Raw genomic sequence first — 15,114 nt, forward strand, 5'->3', positions numbered from 1 at the left:
CAAAGCTTGCCTTTGCTTTAGCAGCTGCTCTTGGTAACAAAACAAAGAAAGATAAAAGAGCTCTTTGGAAAAGCGTTCTGTCTTAGCAAAAAATAAGTGTTTCCCTGCTCCCCTTTAAAGACCATGTGTTCGATATCTAATTCTATTTACATGGGTCACTAATCATTACGGTTTTGTGTTGCACTGTCCATTTCCCGCTGTAGGGCTCGGAGCAGTTGGCCGTCGCAGGGAGGTGGTGTGCCACTCGTCTGGCAGCGTTTCCCTTTGTTTCGGGAACAGCGGGGTTTACGGTGCTGCACCCGAAACCATTGCTCCTGAAACCATCCCTGCCATTCTTACGTCTGCTAACAGTTGCATCTGCCGTGCTGAGGTTTTAATTAAAGAGACGATGGGATTAAAAACCAGCTTCAAATGTGGCCAGTGGGTAATTTGAGGGATTACAAAGAGAAGTTGCCTGTTTAAAGATAGGAGGGAAAAGGAGTTGATATCTGGATGCCTTATAGATGAGCTTGACAGGCTGAAAGTTCAGCAAATTTTCTTCAGAAACTTAATTATTGGAAAGAAAGTAGGGTTTTCTCTGTATAATCTTCTTGTTTGAAAGTCAGCCTCTTCACTCTTGCTTTTCATTTTTACAAACGCCTTAATTATACAGGTGGGGTTATTTCTTCTTGTTGTATTTGAATATATAGGCATGTTCATAGCTGATAATTTTCTTCTTGGTTGTAATTAGCGTGTAATACTGTTTCCCAGGTAGATGGTGGAGAGGTGTTCGTCTATGCTCAGGAAAAACAATGTGCCTAGAATCACATGAAAACACACACATCTTTTGCTGCTTTATGTAGAGGCATAGTATTCGGTATTATTAATGGGGTATTTTGGTTTAATAGACAGTGCTGCTATGTTTTAACACTTCAATATGTTCAAAAGTAGATCCTGGAAAAAAAATCATTTACTTAGATAGCTTACATGGCAGGCAAGTATATGAGAGTCAATGGAAATCAATACAAAAAGAGACATTTCTACTACCAGGCTTTTTGTATAGACAAGGTTGTTAATTGGTTTTCAATGAAATAATTTTCAGTGGAATTCATAATCATTCAGCTGTATGTATTCTCAGTCCACTGTAATTTCCCTCTAACTTCCAAACTGTCCACTTTCTATGGTGCATTTATAAAAGCATAACATTAGTTTACAACTTTCTGGCAGTTCATGTTCTATAAGCTTGGTTTCTCTAGCATCAAATGGCTTTGTGTTTTTAGTGTCACTTGAATTGGTTTAATTTTTTTCCAAGAAATATGTTGCAAACAAATGTTAAGAAATAATTGATAATTTCTATTCTCCAGCTCAAAACAGTTTAACCATCTTAATTTTTCAGGCTAGTTTTCAATAGGCTGCCTCTGAGGTTGTTGCCTGCTTCCTTTTCAAAAATCCTGTGGGAATGAGCCCTGCTATGTGTGTGTCTCTCCTTGTGCCTGTTCCTCCCCAATCAAAGTTGATTATAATTAAACGCTGACTATAAAAAGGAAAAGACATCTGTCCGAGGGCACCATCATATTTTTCTGAAGTTTGGTCCACATTTGCTGTACATACAACTCGCTAGCTGGATTTGGTAATGTTCTGCTTAGACAGGGAACTAAATTACCATGGGATATAACACACTTTGATTGTGCTACAGGGGTTATGCCTGCTTTGAACACAGTTTAAATTAAGTGGCAGAAGTGTGTAGGGATGCCTAAAATATATCTGCCAACTCTAGGCATGTCAGTTGAACCTCCATTACCCTGACAACCTTGTGCATACTATATATAACTACAGTGTGGGATAGCAAGTCCTGCGGCAGGGGAAAGATTTTCACTGGAAACAATTCTGTGAAAGCTTTTAGGAAGACAAGCTGGGAACAGCCCTAGATAGAAGCAAGGCTTTTATAGATATATAAAAGCCAAGTTAGAAGCCAGAAAAGATACCCAAACTTAGAAGAATGCTTCATCCCTCAAATAATGTGGTATAAAGAACCTATAAATTTCAGATGACAGAATAACTTTACCTTATGAACAACCCGCCCCACCCCAATTTTGGGTACATAGAAGTTTTTGGGTGCTGTCTTGAATTGTAGCCAGCCCACTAACGAATATGTGAAATTAATCTTTTTTATAACAATGTGTGAATGCAATAAAGTAAATAATAATTAAAATATTATGAAAATATTAACTTAAAGCTGTGGTTGTTCAGATGTTGAATATTAACAAAATAAGAGTGAGGCATTAGATCCAACTGCCTTTCTGAATGAGCAGACTCATTTAGCCCAGTGTCCTGTCTCTGGTAGTCACTAATCAAGGCACTTCCAGAAACAGTTTAAAAGCAAGTCATAGTTAGGTCTTTTGCCAGGATACCCTTCCAATAGTCAGCAGCATCAGAACTTCCTACTCTGGATCATAATCTGGACCGTCATGTTTAACTGCCATCAATGTATCTGTTCTTCATGGATTTATCTAAGTGTGTTGTGGGTTTTTGCATTTTGAACATTGTTTGGCCATCAGTTTCACACTGCTGTGCAAAAAAAAAAAAAAAAAAAGTTGTTTTCTTTTTTTGTGCTTTTAAAACTGTTGTCTCATTTTTTAACTTGGCCTCTTAATTATTGTATTATGAATAATGGCTCTCGATTGATGTGCTTCACACCAGTTATCATTTCCTTATTCTTAATTTCAAGTACCCTTCCAGTTGCCACTCTATTAATTGGAGACTATCTAGTCTCTTTTCTTTGCAGAACTTATTCTGTACCCCCTGCTCACACTTGTCAGCCTTCTATGATTTTATTACTTGTACCATATAATTTTTTTCAGACAGCATAGCCAGAACTGCATATAGTAATAACAGTGTGGGCACACCAAAGATCTACAAGCAGTTTAATACATCTTTGTTTTTACCCAGACTCCTTTCCCAATAACTCCCAACAATCTCTTTGCTATCCTGACTGCCACTGGTAACGGCTAAATCAAATCCAGCATTGTATATGTTTGGGGGGCTTTATTAGCCTTAATTCATATTTATGGATAGTGAATTGTAATTGCTATGTTAGCTATCACTGGCTAAATCCGTTTGATCTTTTTGGACTCTTGTTCAGTTTTTCATATATAGTTTCAATTTTGACCATGATGAGTAATTTTGTGTCATCTGCATCTTTGGCATCTTAGGCATCTTTCTCCTAGTTATTTTCTCATGGCACATGAATAGAATGGAATAAAGCATATGGAATGAAATGAATGAGACAGATAACCACAACAAGGAGAAGGTGATGGCTATTAGACATGAACACTTTTTTCTGAAGCAGTCATCTTAAATTACCACTTGCAAAGTCCATTAGCACACCACGTTTTCTTGTATGTGTTTAAGAGCAGTGGAGTTCTGAGGAGTTACTTATCTTGGGAATAGGGGCTTTACAGAATTAGATTCTAAGCCTTTTTTTTTCATCTTGAAAATGTGGCATAAAAGAAACTGCTACCTAGAAAAACAGAGAATCAAGCCTGTAATGGATAATCTTAAAATAGTGGTATGTTCTACAGCTCTTTCAGGATTGCTGTTTATGTTGTGCCACTCCCAGGGATTATTCTGGTTTATGATCATCCGTTTGTTACCCCATAAAGGTTTGCAATCATACCTGAATGTGGTCATACCTATGTGAGGCTATGCTAGAAAACATATGTGATATATGTTGAAGCACGGTGACCGTAATATTTAAACATTATTCTTTCCCTGTATCAGAAATATTAACAACATAATTGTTTGCTAATATCTCAAGCTTAGGCTTCACCCCATTGCCTCTTTCTCGCTTTTATTTGCTTATTTAAATAATTTTAAATCTATGAGAGGCAACAATCCTTGCTGCCCAAGACTGGTGTACTTACACAGACTTCAGCAAAATTAAATTTGTTTATTTCTTGGGAAGTTTCTGTGAAAAGTTTGATATGGCCTTTCTAGATGTTTGGCTAGCATAAGTATTAGTATTTCTGTGCTGTGCTAAGGTATAAGAAAAGAGAACCTGGAATGGATGAATTTTTATTTTCAGGTGTGATGGATCATATTTCTTCTGTTTATCAATTCTCTTTAAAAGAAGTTTGCATTGTTCAAATAATGACTTTTCCTAATGTGATCCTTATAGATACAGCCTTATAGATGGTTTTATTTACTGTTGTAAATGGGGCTTCTACATTCTGTTATTATTTTAGGAACACAATATCTTTCCAGGTATTGTGTCTCTCCCAGAAATGTGTGGTTGTGTTCTTTCAGGGTGCATGGTAAGAAGCAATGAATTCACTTCTTCAGATAGTTCTGTACAAGACTATAGGAATAGTAATGCTGGCTCAGATCCAAGTTCCTTCTCTTCTGGCAATACCCTATGTAATATACTTATAAGAAAGATTATAATAACCTAACAGATGGCTTGTGTAGGATAATCTGACACTGATCGCTTATACTTAAAGGTTGTTTTAAACCCAGAAGTGTAATTAATTTCAATGTTCTTATTATTATTATTTATCATAACCAAATATTATTTTCTCTATAGATGTATCTGAATCTTGTATTCCTGATGTCAGCAGCAGTCGGGACTTGTCAGATAATATCTTTATGAAAAAATGTTCTATTTTCTTAATATTTTTTTTTCTCATGCTACCATGTGATAAACTTTATATGTCATCATTATTTAGTACAGGATAACTGTGACAGCTGTTATTCCTCTTTTCTCAGCAGTAAACAATCTCACACCTTTTCAGTCTTGACATATCTTCTAGATTCGTGATCATTCTTATGATTTTTCTCCAAGTTCATGATCTATCCCTAAATACCGATTTCAGAAAGTTTCCAGATGAATTTTAACTACTACAAGTAAATACAAAATTGCTTTTCTGTCCTTCATATTCACATCTTTCTATCTCTGGCACACCTCTAAGCAACGTTAAATGAAGCTGAATGAGTGTGAAAAAGAATAGCTGTTAGGAATTAGGAGGCCTAAATTTGATTACTTCCTGTTGATCAAATTGTAAGCTTTCCCATATTCCTACATGGAAAATGGGGATAATACTAGTTCCTTGCTCACAGAATGTTGAATACAGGCACAAGAACTCAAATGATCTAAATACCTCAGGAAATGTTCTCAAATATATAATGCTACCGAAGTGCAGGTTATCTGTATTCAGGCAGCCCAGTGGCTTGAATCTAATGGTTTCCTGAGAAAATACAAAATATAATAGATTTTGACATGTAAAATTTCAAAATATGTGGCTATGTTCCCTTCATTACAGGCATATACAAAAAAAAACCCCTTTGAAGTTAAAATAGGAGAAATAATAATTACACCTGACAAGAATAGCTGAAGCATTTAGATTATGACAGGAAGATTAGCTAGACAATAAAGTACAATACTGGCCTCTTTCTCACCTCATAGGAGTTTCTTCAAAAGGAAGTCATAGATAATGAAGTTACAAACAGGAGCTTTTGTTGTGAAGAGCTTTTGGTTTAAAAAGCAAAAAAAAAACCAAAAAAAAACCCCAAACAAAAAACTTTATTCATTGTTCGCATAATCCCTAAAGGGTGTTGTTTATTCTTCGCAAGGATTTCAAGGGTGCTCCACACTTTCTCTTAAATCTATCTGTGGGCCACACAGAACTGCTGGCACCGGAATTGCCACTGAGTATTTGTTACCTGGCCAATTTTTTATCAGCTCATAGTCAGTGATCTTGTTATCGTTTGTGAAATACAGGTTCAAGGAAAAATGCATGAAGATGAATAGGTTACGACAGTCAAAATAAAAATATCTTGGTTTTTCTTGCAGGTGTACAGCACACCTGAAAAGACATAAAGTGGTTCCTTTGCTGTAATCATAACTGATATGTCTCACAGAATTGCTTTTATATTAATTAGACAATATTGGTTTAGCTATAGCACCTATTTACAATATAGAAAAAGAGTGGCTTTTGTGTTTTTTTTGTGGTGTTGGATTTTTCTTCATGGATGGCCAGATTAGATTTTATAATTTTTCCTTTCTTTAATATGGGTTTTTAATGGTCATACTCTGTCTTGGTCACTTTGCTTAACCTACTCTGGTTCTTTCTGCTTAGAAATGTCACTACAACTCTTCTAGTAGTTACTGTCTTAAGCTCTAAACCAGATTCATTACCTCATTCATACCTGTGCACAGGTTTTAGTTTCATCTTCACATGTAGCTCAAAATCTCAGCAACATTCTTCAGTCTTGCATTATCCAAATCTGAAAAGCTGTTTCTCTTGGCTTGTAAGAATCTGTGTCCATTAATGTTAAGCAGATGTACCTGGTGCTACTTTTTTTCAGAAACATCAGCAAAGTTTTCACAATGCCAGCGCCTTTATCTTTCCAGTGCTTTCTCCTTGGCTCTTCCCTTTACAGTAGCCAAGTCTAGGTTACAGTTGGTCAAAGTTGGACAGCCTGCAGCAAGAAAACACACTGTTGACTAGATCTCAGTAGCAGAGTGACATAGTCTGCAGATAGAGGAAACAGAAGTTTGGATAGGTCTTTGTGATGCCCATGAATTCTCCTTAGCTTTGGGATCTGGTGGGTTAGATTTACCATTTTGTCTTTTGTTTCCTTATTAAGCCTTCACAAACGTTCCTTCACTGAACAGCACTTCAATTAATTTTGATCTTTGTTTTCAAATTAATGGGCATGTTTATCAATAAAAATTAGTTCTATAAGGTAGTTTTTAACACTTCAGCAATGCAGAGCTTCTACCAGTCTAGGTAAACCTAAAAGACTGATGTTTGAAAGTTACAGGCAGCTAGAATAAAAGGGCCTTTATATTAGAATTACTTATCCAGGCTTAACTATAGCTTGTATTGTGTGACTCAGCTATAATTCTATTAGCAATAAGACACTGCAGGGAGCATATTTCCAAGCAATTATTATACTTGGGTGATTAAAGTAATTCTAGATATGACCTTGTCCCATATAACACCACCAGAGGCATATTATAATCTTACGGAAGTGTATTGCTTGTCTCATCTCATTGCTTAATTATAAAATGTATACAGTAAATATTCTGTAGATAGGAAATGGAAACTCATGGAACTGATACTAAAAAATCCTCAAGTATTACATTATAAAATAAAGTGTAAAGCATGACTCCTTATTTCGCCAAGATGATAATCTTCAACTTTATAACAGAATAAGCAAATAAGCAATTGCAATCATAGATCATAGATTCTGGAGCCACGCAAGATGGAAAGTTCATTATATCACATAAAAATACATCTTTTCTCTCTTTTTACTACTTTCTTCCTGTGTTGCTGGAAGCTTTTCATATTAATGTAAAGCAGTTCAATCAATAACCTGTGGTCTTCCTCAAAGATTTTTTTCCTCCTTATACCAAAACTTAAATCTGATTCAGAACAGGTACATTAAATTCACCTCTATTTCTTTCTAGGCTTTTCCTGACATGCACAGAACTTAAATTCAAACTAATTCTCTTAAAGAAATATGTAAAGAAAAATGTAGCCATAGATAGGATAGTCATGTTGCTGGGTTTTTTCATTCTGAGGATAAGAATATTATCAAAATTCAATGCTGGGGAAAAAAGAAGTGAATCCTGAAGGAAACATATGAATTGATAAACCCTTCTGCCTTTGTAGGAAATCTGTATGTAAGAAATTTCAGTTATGACACAATAAAATCTATAGTCATGGAAGTATTTATTGGGCCTGATCAAAAGCTGACTGGAATAAATAGAGCTGCCATGAATTAGTTCAGTTCAAACATAAAATACAGTAAGTTTATTTAGCAATATAAACATATAAATTGCCACTGATTTTTTCAATGTGGCATTTTACAAGATTTTGCATCTATACTTAAATTTCCTCAGAAATTGTTGAATAAGGTAAGAATTTGCCTACGCAGAACTTAGACATTAATAATTGACGTACAAGACATTTTCTAGGGATTAATAACCAGCTGGGAGAGCTGATGGCCTGAGGCAAAGCCAAGGGCCATTACCCCCTGGCTGGTTATTAAGTCTCCAGGAAATTCCCAATGCTAAGATCATGATTGCTATTACAATCCTTTTTTTCAAAGTAAAAAAAAAACTTACTTAATTTTATTTCATCCTTTTCATTAATTTATTTTAAAATACTGCATGTAAAATGAACTCAGTGGCATTGTTGTTGGGACATTTCTAAGGATCTAACACAAAACCTGTCAATAACAACAGAAAGTCTTGTATTTTTTCTGATAGCCTGTGGACCAGGCCTTACCTGCCTGTTTACAGGCAGCAATCAAAATGCTTTTTGCGTATCTAGTACATTGTCAAGGTTAATTCATAGTAAAGAAACAAAACAGTTTCATTTTAAGTTAGGAAGAAAAATGTCAAACCCCAATATTGGTTGGAAAAATGGTAGATAAGTAAGAAGTGTTAAATTGTATCATTTATATTGTAAAATGATAGGTGATATGTTATAGTCAAATGTCTATTCAGGCCATTACTGTACCTTGTGTGCAAAATGATACATGTAATTGTGACTGGATGTGATCTACAGTCCAGCACACAGCAATAAAGAATAAGATAGTCAAAAAGAGAATGCAATCAGTAGCCTATATGCAAATGCCAGCATGCTATTAAGAAAATCAGCTACTTGGTAAAACAAGCCTGGCATTAGAGAAGGAAGGGGGAAATAGTCATATTTTATTGTCAATGGAAGTCATGAAAGCATGCATATTAGATTAGAACTAACCTAATTGGAGGTATGGGTGGTTTGCAGTACAGTAGGGGGAACAGGCATTAATTTGTGTCATGCTACGCCATGTCACTACCACTTGAAATTCCATTGGGCAATATTAATTCAAACAGAGGTCTAGGCTGCTAATAAATGAGGTAAATTGAGTCAATTACTAATTTCATGCTTTTCTGATTTTTGGTTTGGATAGATAATATACACAATTTAATGCACTGTCCTCTAGAGATCTTTGCCACTTATGAAGAACATGTGTTCATAGAATTATTTATACTATTCATTTTGGTAAACATTGTTCCTGTACCCAGAGCAACAGGACAAAGGACAGGAAAGAAGCCAGGTTTTATCTGCCTTTTCGTCTTGATTGAAATCTTTCATTATTTGTGATATGGCTTTCTTGCCTTCAGGCAGATCTTGACTTTCTCCTTCTCATTTGTCTCCTTGTCTCTCAGTGGGACAACACAGTCTTCATTCATGTGACTGCATTGACACCTCCCTATCAATATCTTATCACTGCTTTAAGCAGTTGGGAAGAATACTTTGTACCAGTAAAGGCAGTGAGGAGCGGCTTTTACACCCCTCTCTTGCAGGAGATGCCAAACCTGGTTCCAAGTCCTATCATCAAATGTGCATTTTCTTGATTGCTGCCTTTTTTTGAGACAGCACTGGCTCTACCGCTACACTCTTGCTCTACTCCAACCTGTGGTTGATAAGACAGGAACCACCCTGTCAACTCCAGCAGCTCACCTGCTGCACAGCCCAGGGAGCACTCCCTGAGCCACTAGCTCACTTTCAAGTGTTGGCCCCACTCCCAGAAAACCCACTTCTAATAGAATCTCTCCTACTTTATCAGCATAATGTAAACCACAATGCCTCTGTTTAGGAAAGACAAAGCAAAATAAGCATGATGGAGGGGTTTTGATCTCTCTGGCAGAATTCTTTGTCTGCTCTGCTATATCCTTGTACTGAAATGGCATGTTATTTATTCTTGCTAACTGAACTTACCTCCTTTTAGTTCAAGATGTGTATCACCTCCTGTAATTTCTTTCCCTTTCTCATAAATGCATGTCAGTCACTTATAAAAGTTAAAATAAATGACAAGGACATAAAGAAACACTTCCCTCACACACAGACACACAACCCCATGCCCCCCCCAAAAAAGAAAAAAAAAAAAAAAAAGAAAGAAAGAAACCCTAACATAAGCTACTTAACATGGAATGGTACTGGGGAGAAATAACAGTATAGAAAATAGATGTATCAAGACAATCTTCCTTCTTGCTTCTATTGAGCAAACTCAGCATTTCTCCTTCCCTTCTACTTTTCTAATTTTTAAATTTAAATTTAGATCTAAACTTACTTAAGTACTTCAAAAAGATTATTTTGCAGGCTGATCTTTGCCTATTTTACACCTTCCTCACAGAATATGTTCTAATCTCATTTTAGTGTGTACAGAAGTTCACTGTCTGTTAAAACCTTTGATGTCCTGAGCAGAGAATGAATTGTGAGAGATAATGAGTGTAAATTAGACTGAAGAAACCTTCTACACATACACAAATATTGTGGTAATCAGGCTGATGGAAAAGGAAATACAAAAAAATGCAGAGGCAGCTAAATGACAGTTAAATGATCTGAAGCCACAGTCCCATCTTTCATGGTTCAGTACAGGTCATTGGGTGAATTTTATTTTTCACTCTATCCTTTGTCTGAATTTGTAAAATGAGTATTCATGACTGTATCTTGAGGAGACGTTTACGTTCCTACATCTTATGGACATAAATACAGCTATCAAAGCTATGTATCTATTCCTTTCAACCAGAACTTACATCTATTTAATGTTGCCATTTCATGACTGCAGACTTTTTCTGATGGAGCTTTTCATCTTTATTTTTCAGTAAAAAAGTAATAAAGAATTACTTTCTAGAATACTGTCTTTATTCTGAATATAACAGAGAAATGCATAGGTTATTCAATTCCTAACAACATTTGGTATTCTGTCTCACTTTCAGTAGTGAGTCTTTTCAGTAGCAGTCTTTTCCCTCAAACTGCTTCCACAGAATTTAAACCCACCATTTCAAATCAATTTCTGTTAATTTCTTTAGAACTATCATTTGCTTTATGACTTACTAAAGCATACTGTATAAAAACATATTTTTACATCATGGCACAGGACTGTCTTTATACTTTTTTTTTTTTTCAATGTATTTTTCAGTGCAGTAATTGAAAGTAAGGGAGAGAAAAAATCACTTGACTTTTGGGTGAAATATTAGTCTTCAAATCCAGATTAAAATTAATATGGCAACTTATTAATATTAATACTAACCTATTAGTATGTATAACATGAATATCTCAACAACTACACACTCTCTAAGTTGATAAACCAACAATGAATGTATCATTCTGCAAACCACTGTAAGCCTTTAAGTGCAGGGAGAGGCACTGGAACTGAATTATGAAACAGATTGGTTCTCTGCTAGATTTGTACTTTGCATGTTTGTGAGTATATTAACCTCAGGATGGGAGTTGTGTGCCCCCTAATTACGCACTCAGGTTATTTTGAAAAGCTTTTAATCAGACTTTCACATAACAGTGAACATGAAAAACATACAGATAAAAAGGGGCCATGCCTTTGAATTTACATGGGCAAACAGTACTTTCAAGCCCTCAGCAGTAATTTTTTTCTGTTGACACTGTAGATGTGAGGTTTTTGCCATCTGGGTCAATAACCTCCTTGTTTCAAGAAAAATGGCTTCTTTTTCTGGGATGTTTAACAGACAGTGGAGGAGATTAAACAGAAGCTCTTACATAATCTTTTCATTTCTATGTTAAGAAGAGATGGACAGGATGCATATAGAATGGTATTTGTGGAATTTTTACCAAAGCTATCATTGCAATGAAAATCTGAAAGTAAATTACTTTTCCGTTACCATAATTCACAACTTTTTTTTCAAGTTTACCAGGGTAAAGTGTTGGCTTAAGACTTTTCAATGAATTAAAAGCATTAAGGAGGAGATAAATAAAATGGGTGCAAATCCATTTTACTGCTGAAATTATTGTCTTACTAGCTCAGTAGGAAATACTCTTCTGCCATGGCTGCAGGACTCCTCAGAAGAAATTCTGGTTCCACTGAAATGAAGAGAAAAGCTTTCTTTGATGTCAGTGAGGACAGGATTGCAGCCTAGTGTTTGCCACCATGGATGCTAATTTTAGCCCTCAGGAGGAATGTACCTGCCAGGATCCTCAAAGCAGAGCTTTGCAGTATTTATTATACACTGTCTACTCTCCAAGACACCACTACTTTTTTCTGCCAATTCTGACTGCAAATAAATAAAATCTAGGTGAGGAATCATAAAGTCTGTCATATTTCTGTCTTCTTCTGTACCTTTAGTAGAAGACTAATTTTGTTACATGGCCAGTTTTTGTTAGACACTGAGCATTTTTATAAAATAAGATTAAAAATAAGATATCACAGTTACTGGAATTCTAAGAAAGATATTGAAACTCTAACAAAGGTATATCAACATCTGTTGCCATCAGGCTCCTAGTGGAGTTTTCACAAAGGAGTACAACTGCAACATTTATGGAATTGTGACTTGAAAAGCTACCTATTTAACTGTTTTAAGTTGCAAGCCACAGTGTAAGCAGAAGCTAAAAGACTCTTAAATTTAACATAAATGTGTGTAATGCGTTCTGTCTGTCTACAATTTTTCTTGTCTTGGAAAGTACGTCTCTTTGCCCTAGAGGAATGCTGGTCTGCCCAGCAAATGTATTAAGGACTAAACTTTTAAAATATCATAGAATCATAGAATGGTTTGGGTTGGAAGACACCTTCAAAGATCATCTAGTCCAACTCCTCTGCCATGGGCAGGGATATCTTTAGCTACATCAGGTTGCTCATGTTGGCTTGTATTTGCCATGAAGACGTTGATGAACGTGATGCGTGAAGTATGTGTACAGATGCCCTTCTCTGACCAGAATAAGAATGAAAAAAGGTGTATAAAATAGTAGAGAAATAAAATATTATTAGAAGTATTGGCTACTCCTCTTGTCTTAGTCTGTACTTCGGACATAAATAGTCTCTAAATTTTACCAAAGCCCTTAGGGGTGAAGAGAGAACTTTCCTCTCTTCTACCAATTAAAAGACAACCAGTTGTCCAGTAGATCTAGTGATATGAGTCATAACTTTAACTCACACAGTTTTGTGGACAGCCTGGGTATGCAGATGGCCCTGGCATATGATTGTGAAAGTGATGTAAATCATTTCTCATCGAATCGTAGCATTCCAAGCTGTTGCCATTTAATTGTTTAGTTTATACAAAAGTAAATGCCAGTAGAAAAATTTGAACTACTGGCATGATTATTCTGTGAGGTGCTGCTTGTTTATCAGCTGCAGATTGTTTCAACAGTTAACTTCTGTCCCAGAAGGTCACATACTGTTTCACCAGCTCATTTGACCTGTTTCTGTCAGTTTTGGTGTCTTCACAGTTTTTTGGTTTGTATCATTCTCTTTTATCTCTCTTTTGTCTCTCTGACCCAAAGCCAACAAAATGTTTAAACTTCCTGCTTCATAATGCAATAATGTTTATTTTACTTAATCTGGGTGTCTGTACTTTCCTAGAATGGCAGGTCAAAATAATTTACTACCACTCTCTACCCAATACATTTAGTCCATTTAGGCAGGTTTGACAATTTCTATTTGTCTACAAGCTGGAAAATATACTATGAAGTAGGTAAAAAAATAATTAGTACTATCGTATTACCACAGCAAAGGCGAGGTAAATAGGTTTGTTTGTGCAGACAGGTAAGTCTTCATGTTTTGTTCTATGAACTAAAAACCATACCTTTTCCAGAAAACATATGGTTGTATGTTTATCTCCCATTCTTCCGGTTGCACTTTCTCTCTTAGAATATTCTTTTTAGGTTGGGAAGAAGGCCATATTTGCCTGTGTGTTTGTACCGTGCATGTTCTACATATTATAGATATAATCATAATCCATCTACACTATAATCTATGTCTTCGTATGCAGTGACACAAAAGAATGCATTTGCTTAACTGTAAGTCACAAAACTGGATAATAAGGAATATGCTGGCTAACATGCCTTTAGTATGCAGCAAACATAAAAGTATATGATGCAATTAATTAGGAACATATTGGAAATAACTTTGTGACTGGTGGATTTAAATGGCAACGAAAAGATTAGCTCCTTGGTCAAGCATCTTAACTTAATGACAAATGTTGCAATGGGACAGTATTAAATACTCTAGCAAGCATGCTTATTCACACTGGTAGTGCTAGAAAAAAGCTTTAGTTGCATTTAAAAAATGCAGTGGTTGGGCTGCAGGAAAATGAGGCCTGAGAGAAACAGAGCACAAAGAAATATAAGTAAAAATGAAGTTATGTATTAGCTTTTCCATTTGACTTATGCTGCAAGAGGAATAGTATAGTTCTGATAGCATAGTTCTGATAGCCTTTACCTGATGAATTTTAGAAACAGAATTAAAGTCCATATTATTCTGTTTATAGCAATTATAGGAAAGCATTACAAAACAGAACACTACATCAGCGCTTTGGTTTTGCTGTTTCATATTTCCTCTCATAGTTCTGTCATCTCATTTGTTCTGTTTGTAGGTATCTTTATTTCCAGGCTTTCATGGACTTTAACTGAGGAGATAGGAATTTGGTTGTGATGGGATCATGAACTTGAGATTAAAAATGCTTAAAAATGTCTTGAGTCTGTGTATCAGACAAGGAGGAAAAGGGCATCATACCATATATAGTCACATCAAAAATGCTAATACAGTACAAAGGATTGGGGAAAAGGACAGGTCAGCAAAGAATTCAGGGTTCAGGGATGGAGACAATTGCAGAGTCAAGCTGAGTAAGGTCTTGCAAAGAATGTAAAAACAAACAGAAAAAGTACTTTAGTCATATAAATAAAAGGAGAAAGTGAAAAAAGTCACTGTGCGCTGGTGATTCAGTACACTTCAGAACTAAATAACTACTTCGCCTCAGTTTTTGAACAGGAAGATGACTTTGACCATGGGAATAATGGTAGGGTGGACTATGAGGGCATGAGAAATTTCCATAATTGAAATGGAAACCAATTTAGAAGTACTGATTGCTTTTTACCAAGCCACCAGGAGAGTCTTCATCTCAGAATTAGAACAAACCTGAGCTGTAGGTCACACGGCAAGTGTTTTCAACAAATATATCAACTAAGATTTCACCATGTCCCAGGAGAATAGCCTGGGTACTTTTTATATTTAAGGAAAAGGATGGAAGTAATACATGACTATAGGCCTAGCAATCTGACTACACAGGTATGCAAAATGCTGAACAATTAGACATGGTAGTACAGGTAATTT

At 35.7% G+C, this 15,114-nt stretch overlaps 1 protein-coding gene across 1 annotated transcript in view; it reads left to right on the forward strand.

Moving 5' to 3' along the window:
• Positions 1 to 15,114, forward strand: part of ROBO2 (roundabout guidance receptor 2) — a 922,222-nt gene that overhangs the window by 418,157 nt on the left and 488,951 nt on the right. The window lies entirely within an intron of this gene.

The sequence above is a fragment of the Egretta garzetta genome, unplaced genomic scaffold, assembly GCF_000687185.1.
Source record: "Egretta garzetta isolate BGI_Z169 unplaced genomic scaffold, ASM68718v1 scaffold289, whole genome shotgun sequence".
NCBI classification, from domain to species: domain Eukaryota; kingdom Metazoa; phylum Chordata; class Aves; order Pelecaniformes; family Ardeidae; genus Egretta; species Egretta garzetta.